Source organism: Marmota monax, unplaced genomic scaffold, assembly GCF_021218885.2.
Source record: "Marmota monax isolate L192 unplaced genomic scaffold, Marmota_monax_Labrador192_F-V1.1 WCK01_AAM20220418_F8-fsc00090, whole genome shotgun sequence".
Taxonomy (NCBI): domain Eukaryota; kingdom Metazoa; phylum Chordata; class Mammalia; order Rodentia; family Sciuridae; genus Marmota; species Marmota monax.
In genome coordinates, this window is record NW_026695219.1 from 7322259 (window position 1) to 7349513 (window position 27255).

The window sequence follows — 27255 nt, forward strand, 5'->3', positions numbered from 1 at the left end:
AGCTTGAAAAACTGAGGTAAATAAAATCTATTTATAAAGTACCCAGTCTCAGATATTTTGTTGTAGAAGAAGAAAATGAACAGGACACAAGCTCCCATGTGATGGGGCTAGAAGAGGACTGAAGAGGTCATTGTGTGACAAAAAATAATAAGAGAGCATTTCTACTACTGCATTTAGATTAGAAACCTGAATTATAAATATTATTATAAATGCAGAGATCTAATAGCATATTAGCAACATAAATTCATAATCAGATACACACAATGATAGATAGAAAGAACCTCAAATCTTCTGATCTGACTTGAATTTCATTGCAGGGGGGAACCACGATAGAACTTATCAAAAGTTGAAAATTACCCCTGAAATGTCTTTTGCCTTCCATCTATAACTTCATCCTGGTTCTACATTTTCTTTCACTATTCTACCTGAGCTTTCAGTTTCTTTAATTTGTAGGTGTCAACATCAAAATCATCAGGTGCTATCAATCCTCAATGAGATAAAGCATGGTCACAAGTGAGGTGTAGCTTGGCCTGTGTGCACATGAAATTTAGAAGAGAACATAGAGACAGGGAAGAATTCAGAAAGCCATGCAGGCTTCTGTCGGTGCTATAGGTGAGAATTCCTATTCACAAAGACCCCAGTGCAAGGCCCCTAAATGTTAGCATGTTAAGAAATGATCTAAAACATAGTAACAGCGTTGGAGCCTGAATCCGGTGAGATGTTGTCTCTTGCTTGGCCTTGTACTGCCTTCTGACCGAGCCAACTTGGTTTTCAACAGTGTTCTCTGATTGTTGAAGCCACTGATTATATTATAATTCATATGGGGGAACTATAACTAAGAACTAAGAGTGAGCACTGGCCTTTCACAATCAAATTGGTTTGATAACTTTCAAGACTCACTGAAACCCACACACTCATACATTATTGGTTGGAAAACCCCCTCTTTCAAAGTTCACTTTTGCTCCGTTACACAAACTTAATACCAGCTGTTAACACCCCCAAGAGCCACCCTTTTCTCCCTGCAGAAGGACTGAGCTCCCAGGAACAGAGCAACTCCTCTGATGCCCAAAGGAATCCAAGTGTGGATAACAATAAAAGCAACCTGTATTAGCTGTCAATATCATTATCCACTGATATTGGCTATCAATTGCTTGTTGGATGACAGAAAGCAAGCCATTATTACTAGTCCCAAACACTTTCCCACTTTTTAATCTGTCATTCGCAGCTGTAAGGAAGAGAGATTTCTCTTTTGTTTCCTTGAAAAAAAGGCATACAACATGGAGTTCTCTGACACCACTGTATGTAAGAAAGTGTTAAGCCTACATATGATGTCAACAAGCATCCCATGAGTGTGTCCCATAGATGATATTCCTGTGCACAGTGAAGACCCACACCTGACAGCCAGTTTTATAATAAGTATATGCAATTATAAACAAGGAGTTGCAGTTTCCACTTGAGCAGAGAAATCTACTCCTAGTGTTTGTCCTGATATTTGTGCAACTGAACTTGAAGCACTTCACAGGTTTAAACAACAGATGGCGCTGTCATTTCTATCTTTTCCCTGGCAGGAAACCTCTGCTGTTTGTGATTTCACCTTCCAGGGGGCATTCACAGTTTCTGTAATCACCTCTGTTGACAGCATGTACATATGTTCATACGTGACAAATGCAAATGCAACAGGAAAATGGTAGGATTTGTGTAAATGCAGATCTACCCCTCTCCATCTTCCCTCTTCCCACGTGCTCATTCACACACAGGCAGGAATTATTTTCTTTAAGGAAACACTGCAGCAGGGAAAATGCTGAAGGGGAAACAGACTCCATTGCATATGTTCTCGTCTTCAATTATCATATACAATTATCATATACTCATCCACCTCCAGTGTGCAATAAGAGAGGATACTCATGGCATAAGGTCCTGGGGCACATTTTAAGCAAATGACAGAAATCTAAGACTGGGGAAACTGTTGCGTTTTCAATTCACATCAAGAAAAAACATGCGCGTGCACACATGCACACAAACACATACACACACACACACACACCTACTGTCCAATTTTAGTAAGCCCTGTCTTCACTCTTTCACCCCTAAAGAGCATGCTTAATATCTGGAAGGAACGAATAGGTGCAGGAATTACATTTTCACAAGGAAAACACAGAATTCAAAACCGTTTTTCAAATGTGCCAAGAAGACAGATTACATTTCATGGGCTTTTTGTGTGTGCTTTAAATACGAGAAAACTGCCATGTCAAGAATCTCTCCTTCAATACCCGCACTCGTTTTATCATTCACAAGTGTAATTTTATCATGTATCATCAGGTACTATATGATTTCTAGGCTGCAATGTAACAGTTATTGGTTTGATATATTACATTTATTTAATTTTGAACTGTGGGTTTTTTTTAATTAGGGTAATTTAACAATGCAAATCTGGCCAAGACAGCCAGGATGAGATCAGACTGATGGGCAAATCACCAACCTAAAGGGACATGCCAGGTATGACACAGTCTGACATGGGTAGCTGGAGAAGTGCTCAAAAACATTTGTATAAAAGTGGATGAGTGGGTTGAGGAAAATTAACACTGAAAATCACAGACTATGCTACAAAGAGATGATGTGCTTTTCTTCTACCATTTCTGTTTTAGACCATTAAATGTCCAAATTCTTGCTTTTAGAGAACATGGGGCTGGAAAATTCCACCAAGAAGCCTTTTCTGGTATAGAGTCTACACTATCTTTTCATTAATTTATAAGTAAAAAGAAAGAAATAATACAGAGGGAATCAAAATTCTATTTGATGATTGCAAAGTATTGGAGAGATATGGCTTTCATTAGCAAATCTGTGTTAAGAGAAAGAATCTGTCCTAAGCAAAAAATTATGGAGTACAGTCCCTATGACTTCCTTGGGATCAGGCAGTGCTGCATTTGATCTTTCAGGAGGAAGTGTGGTTTCATGAAATAGCATGAACTATGAACCAGGATTTGTGGACTCAACCTGGACTCTAAAACTTACTAGCTGGTTAACCCCGGGCATGTTATTAACCTCTCCAAACCTCATTTTCTTTATGTGACAAATGGTAAAATAACAGATCCTTTGTAAAGCTATTGTAAATTTTTCTTAAAAGGATTATTGATTTATAGTATTTAATAAAAGCTAGTTTCAAGCCTCGTGGACTTCAATAATGCTTTTTAATTTCCTATTAACATACAAAGATACAGAATCTAGCCACAGACTAAAAACTAAAGAGCAGATTCCAAATTCAACAATCTGAAAAAAAAATTTCCTTTAAGTACATTACTGATTAAAGCATATTCTTTCCTTTATCAACTGGATAGCATTTAAAAATTTTAATTGAGGTTAAACAAATATAACATAAAGTTGGCCACTTTAACCATTTTTAAGTGTATAGTTCAGTACAACTAAGTATATTTAAACTGTTGTGCAACCATCATCACTAACCATATGCAGAACTTTTTAATCTTCTAAGCTGAAATGCTGGACCCATTAAATGTAATTCCCCACTACTTCCTCCTCGTTAGCCCCAGAAACCTCCAATCAACTTTCTGCATCAATGAATCTGACTATTCTAGTTACCTCTTCTAAGCAGAATCAAACAATGTGTATCCTTAAGTGTTGGCTCATTTCACTTAGTGTAATATCTTCAAGGTTCACACATGTTGTAGCCAGCATCAGAACTGCCTTTTTAAAGGCTGAACTCCATTTACTGCACATTTCACATTATCCATTGATGGACAAAGAGGTTGCTTCCACCTTTGGGCTATGGTGAATAATGCTACTATGAATATTAATGTGCAAATATCTGTTGGTGTCCCTGCTTTCAGTTCCTTTGGGTATCTACCCAAAAGTAGAATTGCTAGATCATATAATAATTCTACTTTTAATTTTTTGAAGAAATGGACAGCATTTTGAAGTCTAAGATCCAGCCCCAAGTACATCCCTGCTAACATGAAAGCTGGGGTCCTGACAGGGTTCATAGACAGGGCCAGAGTGATCCTATCTGTGGCAGACACAGTCTAGAAACAAAAGCATTAACCCAGGGTCTATACATAATTAGCATGGCTCAAGGGAAAGGAAACATTATGCTAATATCATAGCATAAAAGCACAAGTTTCAAAATGCTTCAACAGAAGCAACAGAAGAAATCCTGTTAATAAAACAAAAGAAGGCAGAGCCCCTGGGAAGAGGGACGGGGATGGGCTGAAACCAAGGCAGAGAGGGAGCACAGTGAGGTAGCTAAGGTGAAAAAAGAAAAAACAGATGAAGGATGAAAGGAACAAGAAGGACAGAATAGAAAATAAAGAAACTAGAATTATCTTAGTGGGAATAAAACAGACACTGGAAAGAAATAATGGGAGAATTTCAGCCAAGGTAAGGCCATTCAGAGACATAATGCCTTGTGGTTCTAACATTAAGAATGGTGAAGTAGGAGAGGACTACAGTCCCTTGTTTATCTTTTTGTAGGTGGTTAGGCCATTGCATACACAATTATTAATACAACTTTAATTCAAGTGTCTTTCCAATTTTTTTCTAACTTAGAACAAAATGCACAGATGTCAGAATAAGAGCATTTTTAAGGCTTCTGATACTGTCAATTTGTTATGCAAAGGGTATCAGCAAGATATGAGCCTATCAGCATGACCACTATTAACTTTTAAATTTTGTTTAATTTGAAAGAATCTCAAACTTGAGAGTAACTATACGAATAGTGTAGCTTATTTTTTCTTAATGATTTTAAAATTATTTGCCAATATGACAGCCCATCACCTCTAAGCATATTTCTGTATGCAATGACAGTGTCCTATGATATAGCCATGAAAACAGTAACACTAACATATTACTACCATGTAACACTTAGATGCTATTCAAGGTTCACCGACCATTCCTTAGTGATCCTTTATCACAGCAAAGAGAATCCAGTTCAGAATCAAAGCTTATGATTCATTGACTTTCATGAGCTTAAACATTTAAACAGTAGAGGCCAGTTATTTCTATAAAGTTCCTCAACTGGAGTTTGCTTGCTGTTTTCATGATTAGATTCAGGTTATGCATCTTTGGCAGGAACACCACAGTAATGATGTGGTGTTCTCATTATACCCTATTAGGCAGTACGCAATTCTAATAAGTCCGATTTCTGTTTGTTATTAAATTTGATCTCTTGAAGATGGTATCTGCCAAGCATTACTGTTAAGTTACTCATTTTCCCTTTGTAATTGATAAGCATTTGGGTATTGGGGGGAGTTACTTTGAGACTGCATATGGCTCATTCCTCATTACACTTAGATTTTGGGAACTGATTTATTCGGATCAGTATTGACTCACGAATCCCTATTTTACTCAATGGATTATAATCTATTACTATCATTATTTTGAATCTCAGATTGCCCCATATTTGGCTAGTGAGAGCCTCTTCAAGCTGGCTCCTGTGTCCTTTCAATATATTCTCATCTTTCTTTGAGTATTCTCCTACTTTTGTGTACTTTTCATGTAGAAATCAATCAGTCATTTCTACAAGAAGGACTTTTAAGTGGAGTATTTAGAAACCAAAGTTTAGGAATAGGTCTGCACTAAGTATCACTGATCTCAGGTCCTCAGAGGTCAGAATGAGGAAATACACCCACATACATTAAGATATGCATCTTGCTTATTTCTATACATCTCTTTCCCTCTACTGAATAACATGGGTTCATGTCAATATCTCCAATGAACAGGGTTAATTCTAGTTTCCTCCCTTTACCAAATAAGTCATACCTCTGTCACTCTCAAGGTGAACTTCTCACTTTCCCCCAGATGACAACCAGCTCTAGGCCATTGTAGCTCCCCTCTCTTCCAGGACCTGCGCATTCCCAAACAAGGCTCCTTATTTGCCCTGCCTCATACAATGACTTTTGAATTGATCTATGGAGAACCATAAGAACAAGAGATATTATCAATACTACATTTGAACTTGAATATTTTACAAGTTTATACTTGTGAGGAAAATTGTGCTTCACATATGCATTATCCATTTACCTATATGGCTTGTGTCAATTCTTATGATTAGTTTATGTTCTCTGTTGGTGAATGCATTAATTCTTTGCCCTAAGTATTGAAAACCATTTCTTGATATTTGGTTTTTAATTTCTTTTAGTTTTAAAATATAAGCCTTTTACTTTATTGATTTAGAAAGGCTGAAGCCTTTGCTGATTTTTTACTGCCTTTGAGCCCTATTTTTTTCTGAGCTTTTTGTATTTATCTATCACTCTCTACTCAGGTGACTCTCAATCTGGGAGGATTTTAGGCACCTCCCATCATCACCATTTGACAATGCCTGGAGACATTTTTGATTGTGATGACTGGATGGAGGAGTGTGATTGTCACCTGGAAGGCAGAAGCCAGGGATGTTGCCAAACATCCTACACAGGCACAGGACTGCCGCACAAATAATACTCATCCAGTCCACAATGTCAATATTGCCAAAGCCTGCCCTAGAGTTTCTGTACTGCTTTATAGTTGTTCTTTTGATTTCTTCTAAAATAAGATATTGGGGAAGAAAAGGCTAAAAAGAGAAATACTGTAAACACAGGCAACAACTTTCCCTATATCCTACGTTTGATTTACTAATGCTGGTCATAAAAGCCCAACATAAAGAGACTCAGCTTATCCATAAAGTTGTAAGTCCGTTTTTGTCCTTGCCAAAAATTCATATCTAGTTTATCTGGGTACATTTGTACTCTCTTAAATGCCAGAGGAAAAATAAGGCAACGAGTAATTTCAAATCCTTCTACAGCCAAAATGAGAGGACTAAAAAAAAATAATAAAATAAATAAACAAATGTGTGTGTATATATATATATATATATATACACACACACACACACACACACACACACACACATACATAAAAATACACAGATAAAATAAATATTTTTAAAAATTGGTCTGGGGATATAGCTCAGTTGGTAGAGTGCTTGCCTCACATGCACAAGGTCCTGGGTTCAGTCCCCAGCACCACAAAAAAAAAAAAAAAAATTAAACAACAGTGTCAAAAATCAAATCATTGCATTTTTGGAATTCAGGACTTTGAAAGAAAATACTTAGCAGAAAAACATAAAGAAATGTAACAAGCTATATATATCAGAAGAAAGGAGATTTCACAACATTTTTCTCTCCACACACTCAACGCATATCTTCTTGCGTACAGGACTGTTATTGGCCTGCCAGAATAGTTTACTATCATTTTCACAAGTATTCAATTCTTAGAACCTAGGGATTTCTAAACCTTCTCTATCCAATCAGAGCAGTGTCTTTGTCCCAGCTCCATCTGAACATAATCCTATCCTCCTGACAGGGTTGACATCTACTTTCTACCATCACCTCACAGGAATAAGCCCAGTGATGAATCCAATAAGACTTATCTACAGCCAAACAGCCAAATGCAAAAAATCTATGCTGCTTTTCTTTATTCTTTTCTTTTCTTTCTTTCTCTCTCTTTTCTTTTTCTTTCTTTCCTTTTTTTTTTTTTTAAAGCACAGTACCTTTTAAGAAGAACCACAGGCAAAACAGTACTCTCAGGACCTGTGGTTTGCAGTAAGAAACTGCTAAACATGTTAGGGAGGCTTCTTGAGATTTAGGTTCCTTACTAAAAAATGGAATGGACACAAAGAAGAGAACTCTTCTTGGCCTATTTCAGTTTAAAATGCCAATGTATTCTATAAATTTATTCTATAAATTTTGTTTCCTTTCCTACAAGCACTAAGGCATTTGAAATCTTGGCCAATCCATTTCAAATGCTTTAGGCTCCTTTCAACTCGTTACAAGAAAAGAGTCTGTTAGAAAGACAAAATAATAAGATTTGTTAAGTCACAGCAACTAATTATAGTAATAGCTAATATTTATTGAGGCTTACTATTCTAGACAGCATTCTAAATGATTTACATGTGTTATCTCACATAATCCTATGACAACCTACAAAGTAGATACTTGTATTACCATTAGTTCCATTTCATAAGTAAGGAAACTAAAGTTTAGGAGTTTGAATAATGCTTTCCAGGTCAGAACTAGGACTGAAATTAGAAAGTCTGAATGTAAAACATCAATGGCCTTAACCACTATTCTGCCTCTCTATTCCCATCCTGTCCAAAATATTATGGTTTCTTTCAGGTTATATTTTTATGCTTAAAGAACTGTTAGAAAAGTATGAAAAAATGACAAAAAATGAAAAAAAAACCCACCAACCTTTATACAACTTGATCGAATGTGAAACCCCTCATTCATATGGCACTAAACTCATAACCCTTTCTTTATCAGATCTGACTGCATGACCATGTTCCTGACTCTACATTTACACAGTTTCTAGGCTTATAGAGATCAATGACAAATTTGATCATAAAAGTAAAAGCTAAACAGAACATAATTTGTTTTGTTAAGATAATGGGTAACTCTTTCTTAATACTAGTAGCAGAAATATGTGACTATCACTAGGTAACTAACAACTTACCTGAGAAAACTGAACACAGTGTACCTGGCCAACATCTGATGGAATCTAACCTCTCACTGTTCCTCTCTTCATCTTAGACAAAAGTCAGAGGATCCCTTCTGTTGCCACTGCTGCTACCCACAGAGTTCAGGGAAGAGAAGATTTATGGCCTCATGGCATGGTTACAGAATTCCACTATGTCTTTCTATTTTGTTGCAAAATATAATTTTACCATGTTTAGAACTGCTAAGGGGTAGGGGTGTAGCTTAGTGCTTAGCATGTGTGAGGCCCTGGGTTCAATCTCTAGCACACCCCAAACTATTTAGAGTTAAGTCTTCCTGTGGTAGGGATGGCCTATTCTGATTCCTGATCACCAGCAGTGTCCTCAGAGACTGCCATGGAGCAGTCTTTGGTCAAGAAATGGGAGACTGGGAACTGAAGTCCATGGACTTTCATTCCTCCAACTCAAAAATACTTGCCCAGCCAGCCAGCCAGCCAGCCACCCAATCTAGTATAAAGATCTATCACATCAATTTTAGGAAAAAAAAAAAAAAGAGGTCCCGAAGATGCTTTTGGGGAGGCAGGAAATTCAACTATCTATCACTATATTATCGATCAGCCTCCACACTTTCTGATGTAGCAATTAATCACTCCATTGATGAAAAGCCATCTCAGTTTTACAATTCTATTGCTTTCTCAGCAGACAGGCAAAAATTTCACAGACCAAGTTTTTTGTTTGTATGTTTTTTTATTTATTTTTCAGCAAATCAAAACCCACTCAAATGGAAAATGGAAAAATGGAAAATGAACTGTGCATTTCAATGAGACACGGAGGATAAGATATCAGCACCTCACTTTCTATGTGTGTGTTATTTCCACATTTTGTCTGTGACCTCTTTGAAGATTTGACTCTCTGAGGGGACCCCAAATTGTTTCATAATCAGGGTTTCCCACTGCTGAGATGAAGGACACTGAAAGCCAGATACACTAACTCTAGCAGCAACTGAGAGCAAAAACTAATGAATGTTGCCGAAGACTGGCCAGCCTATTGCTAAATAAATAAAAGTCTAATTAAGTGACAGGAGAATTAAAATTCATTGTCATTATCGAGATGATACATGTGCCTAAGGTATCAGCTCCTCTGGAGACAGGCTGTGACCTCTTTGCACAAGTAAATATAAACTAAAGTAGTTTTTAAATCAAGTTGGCTCTCCAACATTAATATGTATATATCATAAAGAAATGCTTTCACAAGCATTTATGTTCAGAGATGTTCATTATAGAATTATTTGTTCTGGTAAAAAAAATGAGAGAATGACGACTCTGTCAGGGATCAGTTGCATGAACTGCATAGTGAAGGGATTCAGGAACCACACAGCCTTGTGTGTATCTGATTCTGCCATATACAAATTGTGTGGCCTTGGGGAAGTTGGGTAATATCCCTGAATCTTAGTTTCCTTGTCTGGATTTTAAGAGTTTCATATAATGCCTGACACAATAAAAGCTCAATAAATACTAGTCATTATTATTAGGTTACATTATTATTGTTATATATGTGGACATTTAAAAAAATTTTTTTTAGTTGTAGATGGACACAATACATTTATTTTATCTATTCATGTTTTATGTGGTGCTGAGGCTCTAACCCTGTGCCTCACACGTGCTAGGTGAGTGTTCTACCACTGAGCTACAACCCCAGCACCATATGTGGACATTTTTTAAAAAGAGACTTCTGTATCTATTAGAATAGGAAATAAGATGATCATGAATCATTATATTAATAAAATATGTAAGTTACAAATTGTAGATGGGTATAAGTAAATAGCTTTCCATGTGTGCTTGTGTGCACACACACCTGGAAGGTCTGCAGGGATACATATTAAACTGTTACAGTAGATTCCCTTGGAAATGAGGAGTGGCCAGGGAGCAAAAGGTTTTCCTATTTAGCCTTTCCATGGAGGCTTCACAATAGTAAATAGCAATACTAACAATTTTAACCCCAATGTTTCTCATCTAAATTTTAATTTTGTAAAGAATTTTCTACTCCCTTTTTTCCTCATAAAGATGGTAGGATGACTGAGGTCACTTGTTAGCCTACAAATCTTGGAGGCAGCAACAGAGCACACCACTCCCTTTCTCTAGCAGCATGTTCTCTTAATGCCTCATCCAGGTGTGCCTCTCCATTTAGGACACAGGCAGGTTTTTGTTCCTGACTACCTAACTGGTTAACTGGCCTGGATTCAGTCTCCCCAGGGAAGGAGAACAGCCAACAGATACAAGTGCTAGGAATTAAAGAATATCTACTTAGAAAGCAAACCCTTCCTAATCAGAGAGAAGAATCTCAAAAATTATATGCTGAGGGCCCTGATGGAGAGCTTTGTTGGAAAGCGTGTCTCCATACAACCATGGTCCTTAAAATTAGCAACTAGAAAACAGAAGATTAGCTGACAAACAGTGTATCTTGCTGCTAGATTAAGAATTCAAAGATATGATAGAGAATATAAGATGTGTGAAAATGGTCAAGTGAACCTGCTCGAACCACCTCCTTCCTCCCCACCTCACTATTCTACTAGAAAAGTATCATTCTTTGTCATTTTTCCAAAGCCATCACTACTTTAGTTCTGTCAAAGAAAAATATATACTCTCCCTCCGCCCCCTGCTGTAAAGGATGATGCTGAAAATGAATTCTTTCACTTTGGGAGCTTGACATGTTTAGAAAATGAAGTAATAGCTTTCAACTTTGAAACAAGACAGGAAGATAGCAGAGCAAAAATGAAAGAACACACCCAGGAGCTCAGGTGCCAGGGTTCAAATCTGGGCTCTCCACTTTTTTTAATCTCAGAACACCCTGAACAGAACTACTCCAAGGATGATATGAATTGCTACATATGCTTGCTTTAAAACATTGACTGGGCCAGGTAAGGTGGTGCATGCCTGTAATCCCAGTGGCTCGGGAGGCTGAAGCAGGAAAAATTCAAGTTCAAAGCCAGCCTCAGCAACTTATGAAGACTCTGCCTCAAAATAAAAAATAAAGTAAAAATTTTAAAAAGAGCTGGGGGTGTGGCTCGGTGGTTAAACATCCCTGGATTCAATCCCCAGTACCAAAACAAATAAAAAACATGCACCTAATACCTATTAACTACTGTTTCAGAGAGACTTCTGTGAATGGCAAATAAATATTGACCATTTAGTAAAAGTAAAAAGAGAATAATGCCAGTCTAACTAATTCAAAGTTATGAGTACCACAATACAGTGGGGGAAGGGATAAAATAACAAATATAGAGGCCCTTACATTTACAGCAAATGTCTTGGGCCAGGTGATTGAGGGGTTAACTTAATAATAAAATCTGGTCTTAGAGTTCAGTAATTTTTCAACTACTGCATCAGATTCTACTTTTACTAATATGATATGGAAGAGAGAATTTAGGAATTATTCTAGGATACAATCACAGATGCTTACACTTCATCTTTTTCAAAAGACAGGGAGGGAGGGAAAAAGAGGGAGAAAACTCAGTATAATCTCTGCCTGAACAACAAAAAGTGAGGAATATTTTTGTGGACAACATCTAGAAAAAAGAAATGAAAAATCTGATCCACCAGAAAAAATGAAAAGAAATAAATCACAGCCAAGAAAGGTGGCACACACTTGGAATCCCAGGGACTAGGGAGGCTGAGGCAGGAGGATCACAAGTTGAAGGTCAGCCTCAGCAACTTTGTGAGGCCCTGTCTCAAAATAAAATAAAGTGGTAAAGAACCCCTGGGTTCAATCCCAGTACCAAAACCAAAACAAAACAAAAACCACCCTGAACATGAGAGTGTGCATTGGAGAAGCTCTGTCTCTTCCATCAAAATGTCCAAACATAGAGCCACAATGTCTCTCTACAAACTGAAAGAGGAATTGATGACTGTGAGAAGAAATCTCTGAAATTGACTGAATCACAAAGAGAATTATATTAGGTCAAAGAGCCTGTAACTTAGAAAATGCTAGCTAAGTCCTGTACATTCTGCTAGCCTGTACCATGAAAGCAACACCACAAACAAAAATTTCTAAGACCCAGTACACTCAGTATGTACCATCCTCAACTTTAACAACATACCACCTTGATAAAGACCATGAATATAATCTCTTCTTTTTGTCAGCTTAGTGAATTTCTGATAGGTAAATCAGATATAGATATAAATATAGATATAGATGGATATAGTGATGTTACTGAGAGGAGCAAATAGAATTTTCAACAAACTCAGGTGCCATATGTGAAAGTTCCAAGGAAACCTATCCCAGAAATGTGATTATCTTTTCTTAAAAAAGCAAACAACAACAACAACCAAAAAAACAAAACAAAACAAAAAAAAACCCATTCTTTTCTCTAGCCTTCCCTAAGTCCTATAAAGAACACTTGGATCAAGAAATCTCATTTAAATCAATGCTTTATAAATACCCACTCATCTAGAGAATTACAGGGTTTAACCACAAAACCTAAAAAAAAAAAAAATCAGCTGAACAAATAATAGTTTTCTCTTTGATTTTGGGAGAAGACAGGTTGGGCAATTTTTTTTTTGTACATCTTTACTAATTGTATATATAAAAATCAGAATTCTATAAGGCATGCAAAATCAGGCAGCTACTTAGATCTCTACAATTACATTCTAGGTAGCCAGTAACCTATGTAATCTAAAAAGAATCTTACAAAACAAGTTTCTTTAAAAGTTCTATGGTTGCCAAACCTGCTCTATAGATCATAAACACATATAAACACACAAATTATGTCTTATTTACTATTTACTATTTATCATTGATGACAGAGCTCCAAGAAGCCTTACTAAGCATCTTGACTACAGTTTTCATTTTTTTTTTTTTTTGCAGTGGAACCTTTATATCAAACAATGTTACATAAACCCCAAAATACAGAATCCCAAAATAAAAGTGGTGTGATGTGGAAGAAGGCTGTGATGTGTGTGTGTGTGTGTGTGTGTGTGTGTCTTTAGTGAGGATGCATGGGTGGGTCTGTGTTTGGGGGGAAGCTGGTTCCCCACAATGTTGTTTGAAAATCACTGATGCAGTATAAGCTCCTTATTCCCAGACAGAACTAAATATGGGATCACCTGCCAGGTAGGCAACTTTCTTATAAGTAAAATGAGAGGTCTGATTTTTCTTCTCTATGCTTCTAGCAATAATGTATTAAGGCTTCATTATCTAGGTTCCTCATAGAAACTCACAAAAACAAGGAAGATCATTGATATGATAATCATCACAATAGATCAGACTAAACAATCTCGGTAGCATATTATCTATTTGCCAAGAAAAGAAAGAGTAATAGCTTAGTCAGATTAACTTCTGCAATCTTATTTATGTGTTTATGAAATATTAAACATTGAGATTAGAAACTGAGTGAAATATTAACTGGAAAAATCTGATATTATAATAGAAATAATACTGACCTTTGGATATAAACATTTATTCAGGTTAAAAAGAAGTTAAGTTATAAAGAAGCTGATTTTGAAAAGGCTTTACTGCTATGAACATAAAATTAGGTTGTTTTCATTCTAGCTTCATTGTAGTCTGCAGAGACTAAACTGAAATCAGCCATTTTAATTCAGAAACAATATTTAGGCTGCAGAAAGCAGAGCGGTAAACACCCTGCCTTTGTTTAAAATCTCTGAAACAGAAGGGATATTTCCTGTAATGGCATAAATTACACAGCCTCTAAAGTTATGCTGAAAAGACCCTTTCACTCTTGCAGCAATGTGCAATTTTGTGGCTGTAATTTACTAAAACTGCTTAATAAAACCCTCTTCTTTTATCAGAAAAAAAAGAATAAACAAAAAGCCAATAGCTCCATAAAAATGTTCAGGTAACATCACTCTACTTATGAGGCATGAAGTATTAATTATTAACTATTGGTCAGGCACAATGAGTGAGCACTCTTCTCCCACAGGACATTTTCCTGTCAAGATGTCACCCAGAAATAACCCTTTAGATTATGGGAAAGGGCTGCAATTCCCCACAGTCCTTCTCCATAACCATAAACACCGTCAGAGTTGCAGTACCTGCCATGATCAGATCATCCAATACCTAGTTACGTCTCTCTCTGCACTCCCTTGCATCCACATCTTTCCCACAAACACAGTAATAATTGATAGCATCTGTCTTTCAGAGGATTGCCAGCTATCAAGCTGCCTGTCCAGCACTAGAGGCTGTCCAAGCCAAAGAAGAAAGGGCATCCAGATAGAAAAGGGGAGAGCTTATAGCTTATGTCTAAATACTGGCCCTTCCCTTAATTCACTGGAAAACCTGTTCCAGTTCCTCAGCCTCTCAGCAAAGATGGGATCATAAAGATCACTTCTTTATATTAAAGTGCTAGGAATCCTAATGTGATCATATCTACCATCCCTCTGATGTCTTCTGTACTGACATTTTCTTTCTGCTCTTTTTAGAGAAAAACATGCAAAACAGTATTACTATAAAATCATTTCCTCATTTTTAATGATTCAAGATCAAGTGAAAACAGAAAACCAGGGAAGGCCACATCATATCATAACACAGTTCTTGATAGAAAGGACTTGATTGTAGATTTGGAGAGTCAGACAGATCTGGAATGAAGTCTTAAGCTCTACTTCTTACTAGCTATCTAATCTTGGGCAAATTAACTACTCTGGGCTTTAGTTTCCTCATCTGTAAATAAATAAATAATAATAATAATAAACAAGATGCATGCTTCAGAGGATCACTGAACGTTGCATATTATATCAGTTTATTTTGTGTTACTAAAATGAAATATCTGAGGTAAGCTACCTATTTAAAAAAAAAAAAAAAGAGGTTTATTTAGCTCATAGCATGGCACAGGTTCTGATGAGGCCCCCTTTTGGCCAAAGCACCTCATAGCAGATGGCAATGGCTGGAGCAGGTCCTGGAGGAAGGGTCATATATCAAAACAAGAAGCCAGAGAGACTAGGTTCCCACAGTCCCTTCTGAGGACACACTCCAATGACAGAAAGACTTTCTACTTGGCCCTGCCACTTACAGGTTCAATCACTTCCCACAGTGATCCACTGGGGACACAACTCCCAACATGAAACTTGAGGGATAAACCATAGCAAATGCTAAATATCCACATATTGTCCAAATATTTTTTGCTCTAAAATTAATTGAGTGAATATGTATTTTAATGATCAAAACCATGAAAATTTGCTATGTTAGACTCTCACTAGCCACGTATTTGAGGAGCATAGGTTTTCAGAATGGCTCTGACTATATAAATGCCATCTTGTTACAAGCCTTCCAGCTAGATGTGTTCCTGTAAGCTGTTATTCCTGACTTGAAGAAAATGGACGGAAAGGAGGGAGTTCCCAGGATGCCTCCTGTGCCGCTCACTAAATAAGCCCTTTGACTGACTCCAACAGCAGGACAGGACTGTCGTTTCATGAGGTGAGCTACTGGCAGACAGATGCATCCGAATCACATTAATTGGAACCTCTTGTCACAGGATAGCACCATTTCAATTTCTCTATGGATGCTTGTGTGCTACACATGGTATCTGGCAGGTGTAAGAATCTCATCTCTGATTGCCTATATTCCCAATCTACTTTCTTTGCCTATTTTCTTACTGCAAGCAATTATGGCTGAAAATCAGTTTGCAACATGCGCTCATCCATATTCAGTTCCTTCCACTTCAGGCAAGTCTTGCCCAGAAAAAAAATAAATAAAAAGAGACAGATTTGAGATATTCACATTTGTTCCTATATTTTGATCCTCTGATTGTCCAAATGTTTGCTTGTTGATAACATACAGCTTGCTCCATGTCAAAATAAATATTCAAAAGACACGGCTCCAAACAACTAAAGTATATATGTAAAGTGAATCAAAAGTCTCAATACATCAGACTTACAGAAAGGAGCAGCCTGAATTAGCTAATGCAATGCTAGAGATTTAAAAAAATAATGTTGAGGAAAACAAAGATTTAAGAAGCAGCACCTGGTACTAACACACCAATGACAAGGTTAAGACAGGGTTAAAGAGGGCATATGGCTTTTCTCTGTACTCTTAACAATACAACTTAGTGTAAATTTCATAGGAGGCATAGTTTCCTCATTCTTTTTGTATGGCTTCATATTATTCCACTGAATGGGTATATAGCATCATTTATAAAAAATAGTCCCCAATTGATGGACATTTAGGTTATCTCCATTCTTTTCCTATCAGAAAATAAAATGCAGTTAATAGCCTTATATACTTATCCTTTCGTGCATTTGCAAAAATATTTGTAGGATAAATTCCTATAAATATAATTGCTGTGTCAAAGTGTATATACTTTTATAATTTTGAGGGACATTGCCTTTATACACACGTATATCTATACCTATAAAGTACCTATTTCCCTATAACAAAGTATGCTATTAAATATCTTGCTCTTTGCCAGCCAATTATTAAAAGGTGACATTTTTTGTAGCATTTCATTTGCACTGATTTTATAATATTGAATTGAGGATATTTTCATCTGTGTTACAGGAGGCTAATCCCTGAGGACAGCATCACCTGAGTTTTGTTGGCTGGTAGCTTCTGGGAGGAACCAGTAGGAAACTGGAAGTTGGGCAGAGGAAGATCAAGGTATTTCTTTCCCATTTTTTTTTCCAGTGCCTATTTCTCACAGTGCCTACATGCTTCCATAATACAGTCTCCTCTGTCCTCCCCCACTCCAGTTCCCAATGAGTTCAATAACAGCATTTTCTCTCTTTATGGTTCCAATCACAGACATTCTGTTGGCTTCTTGAGCTTGCTGGTCTGGGAGCATCACATCATCCCGTCTCCCCCCCCCCCCCAATACAGTTCTGCCCCTACAGGTTACCCTTCATTTACATCTCTTCATTTGAACCATATGAGGAAAATGTTTGTTTTTGTTTTGTTTTGCTGAGACACTAACTTACATATCTCTTGCCTATTGTTCTATTGGATTGTTGATATTTTCATGTTGATTTATAATTAAAGCAGTTCATTATTCTTTAGAGCAAGAGTTGGCAAACTTTCCTGTAAAGAGCCAGACAGTAAATATTTCTGGATTTGTGGGCCAAAAGATTTCTGTTGCAACTACTTGATTCTGCCACTACTAAGTGAAGGCAGCCACAAACAATATGCAAAAGAACGAGTGTGGCTGTGTTGTAATAAAACGTGATTTACAAAAACACTCAGCAGGCTTGATCTGGGCTTTGGTCTGTAGCTGCCAACCTTTGTGCTAGGGAAATCATTCTTTCTCTTATGATATGAACTGCAAATACTCTTCTCCCAGTTAGTTTTTAACATTTCCTTAGAGGTCTTGCCATGCAAAGTTTTTTTAGAATTTTTATTTTAACACAATGCAATTTATCTGCTATTTATAGTTTCTAGTTTCTATATTAGAGTTAAGAAAATCACGAGAAAAGAAAGATTGTACTTTAAATGAACTTGTTAGCCCAGTTGTCTTCTTAATGAGACTACTATTCTGCCCTCTAAGACTTAATTAGTGAAACCTGTTTCTTAAGGAAAATCATTCATGGAAGAATAAAGCATAAAATAGAGTCAGAACCTGACTACAGCAGAAGTTTCTACTCCCAAGGTATCCTGGGTAATCTCAGGCCATTTGATTTTAGACCTTAAAAACAATTTCTCTCCTTAGTCTCCACTAAGGACTCTAGGAATTAGAAAAAACATTCCCTTACAACATATTCATGTAAATATTCCAGGAATTTTCCATTCTATCAGGGCTTGCCCATCCCCAACATTATTCAACATCAGTGAAAGGGTAACTTATGCTATACTTGGTGTTTCCATTTCAGACCCACACTTTGATGCCCACATGATTCTGCCCCAGGTCTAAAGACTTCAGGTTTAGTTTGTAGTGAATTTAGTTTTCACCTTCTAGAAGTTAAACAAATATCTTTATAAAAATTTTGTAAGTAGAAATAGGAAAAGTAAAACATTACCAATTTAAATACCTGTTATTTACATAAACTAGATGAGGTTTTCTCTGGGAGGAAACTGGACATTCAATTTTTCACTGGGGGCTAGTATTTAAAAGTCATAATGAGTTTTGCTTACTTTCTCCTGCTATAGAAAAGAAGACACAGTTATAGGTGAAGGAAAAAAACACAGACTATAGAAATTTGGAGGTTTTGGATAGATTTGCATCCTGAGGAATACAAATAGCAACAGGCAATAGCAATTTGAAATTTCTCACTTGAGTTATTATAAAAAAGGATCCTTGAAATTGTAGACAGCTGCTCTGTCCGTAGCAGAACAAATTTATTCCTAGTTAAGATATGCATATGCACATATATGTTTTTATTTATATGTTCATCCAGATGTAAACACAGGTATATGCAGACATACACTTTCCTCATCTCACCATATTGTCTTTAGAGTTCATATTAGAAAATGCATATTCACCAAAACTAACATAAAAAACTAAAGTAGTAAAGGTAAATATAAGCTTTGGGGGAGAAGAAAGACATGGCTCAACAACTAGTACAACATCTATGACGATCTCAGGCAACTTCTGAAATTCAACCACGTTGTTCCTATACCTGTATTCCTCAAACTGACACTTAAAATCTGGTCAGAGACTTCAAGTCTCCATTTACTAATTGATTCAATAAATTCTACCAAGTATCTCATGTGCAAGGAAGCCACTTGGGATTAAGAGTACTCGTAACTAGTGACAGTATAGTTTAAAGATCATTTATGTGGAAGTAAAGAAAGGCAAACCATCAAAATAGAAGCCACAATAGAAGTTTTCTCAATTGATTAGGTCATGTTGTAAGGGAGGCAAGGTCAAGGTTCAGTTCTCTCTTTACCAATTACTTTTATTATATTTCAAAGACACAGGCTTGATTCGAGAGCTCACCACAGCTTACCATTACATCAAAAGAGATATGAGGAGCTGGGGACGTGGCTCAGTGGTGCAGTTTGCCTGGCATGCACAAGGCTGTGGGTCCAATTCCCAATTCAACAACAAAAATAAATAAACAAATAAGAGATATGAGGAAAAAAGAGTGGCTGAGCCTCAATTCTCTCCAAGTACTGGTGAAGTAATAACATCAATTCAGGGTGGACCAATGTCACTGTCTTAATATAAGTTACACTTAATGTCCAATGTGATCTGTGACTGTTAAAATAAAGACACTTATCCTGGGTAGTATTAAACTGAATTTATTCAGTCAATCTTACAAGATGCTACAGTGAAAGAGTATCAGCTTTTGGAATCAATGTACTCTAATGTTTAATGTAGTGCTCTTTGGATGTTTGCTATACCATATTCTCAGTCAAACTATTATTAAGATACAAAGATTAAAATGGATTTATTGATAAGTGAATTTAATTAGCTCCAAGAAGAGGAATTAAAGAAATAGAAAAATACTGAGAGGAAAGCTTTCTGGCATTGACACCCACCATCCCAACTTATTCATAAATCACCTGCTATGCTTCATGACCATAAATATAAGGATTGCTTCTGTTCATCTTTTTCTTATACAAGTATGATTTTGGGCCTGGAATGGCACTGACCCACTGTTTCATTTCTCTCAAAAGAAATATCCCAATAAAGCTGACACTGCCCTCTAAACACAAATTTCAGTAGGAATTTGCTAAATTATGCAAAATCCAGACCCAAAGGGAAACTACCATCTGCATTTAGTCACACTGGGATGAATTCTTCTGGTGTGAAGGTTTTCAACTGGCTTGTGTTAGACCTGTAGATATAAACAAAGCTCCCAAGAGCCTCCCCTCAGGTCCAACAGACTGGAAAAGCGAGCACAAAGGAAGAGGAATCCATTTGGCAGGTTCCCTCTCTCCTGGCACAACCCAGCAAGAATGTATATAACCTCACCAACACGACTTGCTAAGTTCCTGTGTGTTCTTTCATTTAAAACATGGGTTTCATATTAAAATATGTTGAAAACTCCTGTACTCTTTGATTCCTAAGCTCCTATAGAGCTCTAAAATATTATGGTATATAATTCACTGATTCTACTGCATCTTAATGTTTGCTGCCTAGAATTTTGTTTGAAAATCACGTAAAATATTGCACAAATGGCAAAAAAAAAAAAACCCTGGAAGATAGATGGTTTTTCTATCTCTGAAGTATAATTGTTAAAGAATTACATGGTAGGACAAACACAGGAACATCTACCATCCTGAAGGTGGGAATAAACTCATACAAAGTGAAAAGATTTTATGTTCTTCACCCTTTCTCCCAAGTGTGTTTTTCAAAATAAAGCCAATATGAAATATCAAAGGACAAAATTTTGCAACTGTTGAAATTAACACATCTTTCTAGAATTTATAATACTAAATTTCTGGTTACTTATTCAGAGTTGAACTTTTCTGTGAGAGAGGAGTATTATATACACCTAGCATCTGTGTATGTATCCACGTATTGCTGGGGCCCTAAGCATGCACACAATAAGCCCTAAAACTATCCGGCACACAATTCAACAATTATTCTGCTCTCTAAATAAGAAATCCTAAAGGCAGAGGAAGCAAGCTATTTATACCAAGTGTGGTCCAATATAATGCATGTATCAGAAAAATCATCAGTTCTAGTTCTAGAAGAGAATGAGACAGGTTATAATCTCTTTTGCAGTGAATTCAGATAGTGGTATAGTGTTTGCCTACCATGTGTGAGGCACTGGATTTGGTCCTCAGCACCACATAAAGATCAATCAATCAATAAAAATTATTGTTTCCATCTACATCTAAAAAAATTTTTTAAAAAGAAAAAAAGTATGACCAAATACATATGCTTTAATCATAATTTACACTCCCTAGACAAAACTACCAATAAGAATGAGGCACTTTGGGCAAACACTTTCTCTAACACCCTCCACCACGAGACTGGTTTTATTCTACTCATTTCACAGCTAAAGAAACTGGGCCCAAAAGAAATCTGTCCTAGGTCTTATGACTGATAAATAACACTGAGAATGTGACCCCTAAGTCCATATGATTCCAATGCCTGTGTTTAAACTATAGAAGGCTATATATAGAAAATAGGTAGCCACATCCCTCTAAACTCTGCCATTACATTGATCATACATTGTATTTCTGGCCATCACCAGAGCTAACTAATATTTATAAGATGATGCCCTATATTCACAGATATACAGTAAATATTGTGACAATTGGGAAAGTTAAGATAAGAAACAAATTAATATGACAAGAAAAATGTAGGATAGAGTGAAATTCACAGGAAATTTACCAGAAAAACAGTAAGGAATATATATAAATATGGCCCAAAGCCATTATATATAGGGGGTGGGGGCACGCGCTGAGGCAGAAGGATTGCAAGTTCAAAGCCAGCCTCAGCAACGTAGGGAGAACCTATCTCAAAATTTAAAAAAAAAATAAAAAAAGAACTGAGGGTGTAGCTCAGTAGTAAAGTATCCCTGGGTTCAATCCCCAGTACCAAATAAATAAATAAATAAAGGGCTGGGGGTATAGCTCAGTGGCAGATTGTTTGCCTAGTGTACACAAGGCCCTGGGTTCAATCCCTAGCACTACAAAAATTTTTAAAAATAACCATACATTGTGTTCACTTTGGCAGCACATATACTAATTGAAATGATATAGAGAAGATTAACATGGTCCCTATACAAGCAGGTTATGCAAATTCATAAAGTGGTCAACATTTTTGTTACAGTTAGAAGCAAGAAGTACTGGTGTGCTGTTGCTCATGAGTGTGATTACAGATAACAATAAGGAACTGTAAATTTCAAAAAGCTAGAAAAAAGTATATTAAAAGTTTTTACCATAAAAATGATTAAATGTTCAAGGAGATAAATGTTTAACCTCATTTAAAAATTGCACAATACATACATGTATCAAAACATCACATTACCCCATTAGATATGTACAATATGTATTTGTTAAGTATCAGTTAAAAATAAATTTAAATTTTTAAAAAGAACCATACACTCAGACAAATTATAAATTCCTAACTGAAAATTAAGCAACAAGGAGTATAGCGGCTTCAACTGCTGCACACGTAAAATATTCTATAGTAATTAATTTTTGTTCTTTGTGAATAAGTGTTCAATCATCTACAATACTTAATGATTTAACATTATCAATGAGCCAATTCTACAATAGGCACCTTAATGTCTTAAGTTAAAAAATGTTTTGCCTATCCCTCTAGAAGAAACCAAAGCTGCATTCATCTATTGTTCGTTTATGCTTTTTTCTTTTCATAGAAACTCTTTTCCTCCCTTTTCTGGCAATTTATCTCTTCCTTTATCTTAAAGATTGAGCCTCAAATTCAATTGTTAAAAGCCTTTCTAAACTCCATTCAGTTTGTCTTTCCCTCCTGTCCCCAGGAACTCTACATTTACCTTTATGCAAAGTCTTAACCACCTATTTCCCTGGCATCCCTTTTGCCGGATTAAGTTCTTTTGGGCTATTTCTGGGCCTCTGAATGGTACCTGCTCTATTAATAAATTATTCTCTGGAATAAATAAAAAATCTCATGAATCAAATGCCCAAATAAAATTTACAAAATGCATGGGGGAGTTTTTCTCTTTTTTCGATCATTCTCCCTACTTTAACCTCACCCTTAACTACATGCAAATAATTACATACCATCACACACATACACACACACACACACACACACACACACCACATTCATTCTGTCCAGTCCATGGAGTAACTGCCTTCACTATCTTTAATATCAAAATTAGACAAAGGAGAAACAAAAAATTGAGATTTTCTAGTAATTCACAAAAATTACATAATATGCTAAAAGTCTCGCCATGTATTGTAGCCATTCAATTAAACCAATATTCCCTAAGGACACATTATTATGTAAAGAACTACAAGTAAAAATTTAGGCACTCATGTATTCTATACACAAAATGCTTGAATAAACACAGAGATATCCAGAAAGTTCCAGAAAAGAAGAGTTAAGTACTGCATATATTGAAATTGTATCTTGGGATAGGAGCAACATTACCAAAACAACAATTATTTTAATTTGGGGGATGGCCTGAAATACAGAGACTAACTCAATAGGATACATGTGTGGTTCTCATTCTTTGGACAAATAATGGGACAAAAATTAAACACACATGTTCTCCTGCAGGGCACAAGTTTGTGAGAAAGAATCAGGCCACACTTGGAGTGAGATACTAGATGATAATTTGATAAATGCTGTTTACCTTTAAAATGTGATTAAACAGCATTTATAATGAACATGCTTAGAAAATGATGAATAATGTATCATATGTGCAGTAAAGGATAATGGGAAGTGATTGTCTGCGGGGGTAGTTTTTCCCTGGCACTGGCCCAAAGCCATTACAGTGTGTTTCTTATGAACACTGAAGTTAGAACTCTGCCAGAGGCAAAAATCCTGAGTACAGCACAGACTACAGACTACAGAAAGATTCCTACCCACAACTTCTGGGATCTTCAGGTAAAGGCAAATCGGTAAGAACACTCATTTAGAAATAGTCAGTATTAACTATCACTGATGCAGTATCCTTAGGTGGTTCCTGATGAGATGAGGAAGTCCTTCTAGGTGTGCTCTGCTATTCTCCAGGACTTCAATGAGATTCTTTTATAATCTGTCTATTCCAAGACTTGATTGTAAAAATGGAAAGAAATCATTCCACAAAATAACATATATTCAAATTTTCTTCTAAACCAATAGTATCATAAAAAATTAAATGCATACCTAATCTGGGCTGATTCACAGTGTATATTTCTAAATTAAGAGGAATTCATTGTGCTGGAAAAAACATAACTTGGATTTAATTTTTAGCCACAAATTATGACTCATGGTCCAATCTATAGGAAATAACTTCAGCAAGTTCATATCCATACATACTGACCTAACATGTTCTGGATGAAGACATTGGTGTTCATACTATAATGAAAATTAGAACTCCATGTAAAACAGAAATATTATAGGATGTCTACTTTGTCTTCAGAGCAATGTACACAAGCCAGTTGACAATGCCAGTATAAAGGACTTAATATAAATGGGTGGTATAGAGTCAAAATTTGTAGGTATATAAAAATAGAACTTATTTAGAGAAGAGTGGGTCTCTGTCTCATGGTTGGCAGAGAGGCTAGAGGTCACTGAGAACAAAGCACATGCAAAATAACTTCACAGGACACAATTTTATGAAGCATTTCCTACTCTGAGCAAAGATGTTGAAGAGGTAATGAGGTCCCACATTTACATGTAACAAAGGATGTCTATTAAAAATACTTAAATAAAAAAGATGAAGTTTGCTTAAATATGATAAGGTGAATTTAAAAAAATTCAATAGCAAATATAAGACAGAGTTGTAAAGTGTTAAAGCCATTGTTATTAAAATGAGATGTTTTACAAGGGTAACTATCATTAATTCCTTTAAATGTTGCTTTAAATACTCTGCCTGGTATAATAAGAAATTACTTAAAACATATACATGACATGTATTTATACATATACAGGAAGCAAGTATCTTTACTTGCAGAAAAGATTATATACTTTGGTGCTGGGGCTGTGTCTCAGCATTAGCACAATTGCCTGGCATATGTGAGGCACTGGGTTTGATTTTCAGCACCACGTATAAATAACTAAAGGTCTATCAACAACTAAAAAAATTTTTAAAAAAGATTATATACTTTGAAAAATCAATCTCTAATAAAAATACTAAAAGTAATAAGCAAATTTATTCACATGAATAGATGAAAATAATTATGAAAAAATCACTACCTTTATACTGAAAATAAATAGGTAGCAAATGAAAACCACTTAATAAAAATTAGCAATACATAAGTAGGATAAATTTAACAAAATATAACTTTAACATAAAAAATAGATATTATTGAAGAATATAAAAAATACAGGAACAAACAGATAAACACATGTTCCTATAGAGGAGACTAATCTCCAGTTATAGTTGCAGATCACGAATTGCCAATGTATGTGTGTGGTGACTTCATTTGCGGATTCTGAAAAGCATGCAGTACATATTTAATAAAATCAGCTGAACAGGGCTGGATTTGTGGCTCAGTAGTAGGGTGCTTGGCTAGCATGCGTGAGGCACTGAGTTCAGTTCTCAGCATTGCATATAAATAAACAAAATAAAGTCCATTGACAACTAAAAATCTATTTAAAAATCAGCTGAACTGGGCTAGGACTCTATCTATCATGTTAATTGGGAAACAAATTAGCACTTAATATAAAATGGGCAGAAGATATAAAGCCACACTATAAATTGACATTTTCTAATAATAAGCCTATGAAATTCCTCTCACATTTACTCAATGAATGGCTCACAAATCCTTAGGAGAAGTTAGTATTACTGCATAACCCATCTAAATGTTTCAGGAATTAATTACCACTTAAATATCTCACTGGTAAATACTGGCCTCAATCAAGATGAAACTATACAAATTTTCAGATAAAGATGGTATATACTGGACAATGTCAAATAGAAGTTGATTATAATATCAGTAAAGAAAACAATATTAGAGAGCAAGTAGTCAATGTTTTAATACAAGTAACAGACAGCCTTCCACAGAATCATAGATTATAGCCCAAAATTATAAGACAGTACTCTTTTCATTTCAAAATAAACGAGAGGTTTACTGTAGGCTTTCATTAGACCCAAACTCATGTCTAGAATTTTCTTTCTTACTATAATTAAGAGCATCATCTGAAAGTCCTGAAGTAGTAGCCCTCTCATGATTTCCAGCCAGGCAGGCTCTCTCACACACAAAAACACATGCATACAGATACATAGAGATAATTTTTTGCTATGAATTCAAAAAGGATCAATGTACCATATACTTATCAAGACAGTTACCAGATAAAGAAGAGGCCATGGTGCATAGGAAGCTGGACAAAAGATGAGGGTCTCAAAGCCATGCCAGACTGGGTCACTGTTCACCTAGAATACTCTAAGGTAGTCTACCAAGAGGAACAATATTAATCACTAATGATGAAGGGAGCAAAGACATGTGAATGAAAGAAGTGTTTCTGAGTGTCAGGTCCAGTGTACAGAATCATAAAAAGCAAAAAGAATTCCTAGGATAGACATGAAGATCAGGAGTTAAAAGCTATGACTACAGCAAAATTGGTCTTTGTAACTAATTTAGAATGCAAACTGTGGACAGAGGTTGTTGTAGGCTTTTGTTATGCTGTACCCGTTGCATGTTGTGTCTGTATGATTACACAGTTGCACACATGTATGTAAACAAACCCAGAGGTAGCAAGAGAGGGGCTGGTTTCATGACTTAAAGAAGTTGGGTAAAACTAATGTTTCAACTAAATATTAACCATGAACCTAGATTTTAATACTGTCCCATACAGAGTAACAATTCAGAATTGCTTAGGACAAAATAAATTATCCAAGTAGAAAGAAAACTTAAATGTCATTAGAATTATATAATCAAAGCTATAAGAGCAAATTGAAGACTACTGATATACCTTTATTTAGAAATAGAAAATTATGAAAAGAAAGACATCTTAAGTACAATTCTTTGGAAAGATAAGATTTTTTTCCCTAACCACAGCTTAATATTAATTTTTTAAAACATAACAGGCCAGGGAATTACAACAAAAGTTGGTCATCATCTAAAATATGGGAAATTACTCTTTTTAATTTTCAAAAACAGCTTTATTAAATTGATATTTTCAACAACATTTGTACTAGGGTTTCTTTATACCCATGCTCATATGCTCTGGATACCTACTATTATTTAGACTTTTTTCTTTTTTACTTCTAAGTATTCTTTTTATTTATCTATTTTTAGATGTAGAT

The 27255-nt window shown here is 35.8% G+C and overlaps 1 protein-coding gene and 1 non-coding gene across 3 annotated transcripts in view; one reads left to right on the forward strand and one right to left on the reverse strand.

Annotated features, from left to right (window-relative positions):
- The window catches only part of Smyd3 (SET and MYND domain containing 3), a 709978-nt gene that overhangs the window by 234314 nt on the left and 448409 nt on the right, over window positions 1-27255 (reverse strand). The gene's annotated exons all lie outside the window — the stretch shown is intronic.
- LOC124085048 (U6 spliceosomal RNA) lies at window positions 22031-22135 on the forward strand. Its single transcript, XR_006849323.1, has one exon. It is a non-coding gene; the product is annotated as a U6 spliceosomal RNA (small nuclear RNA).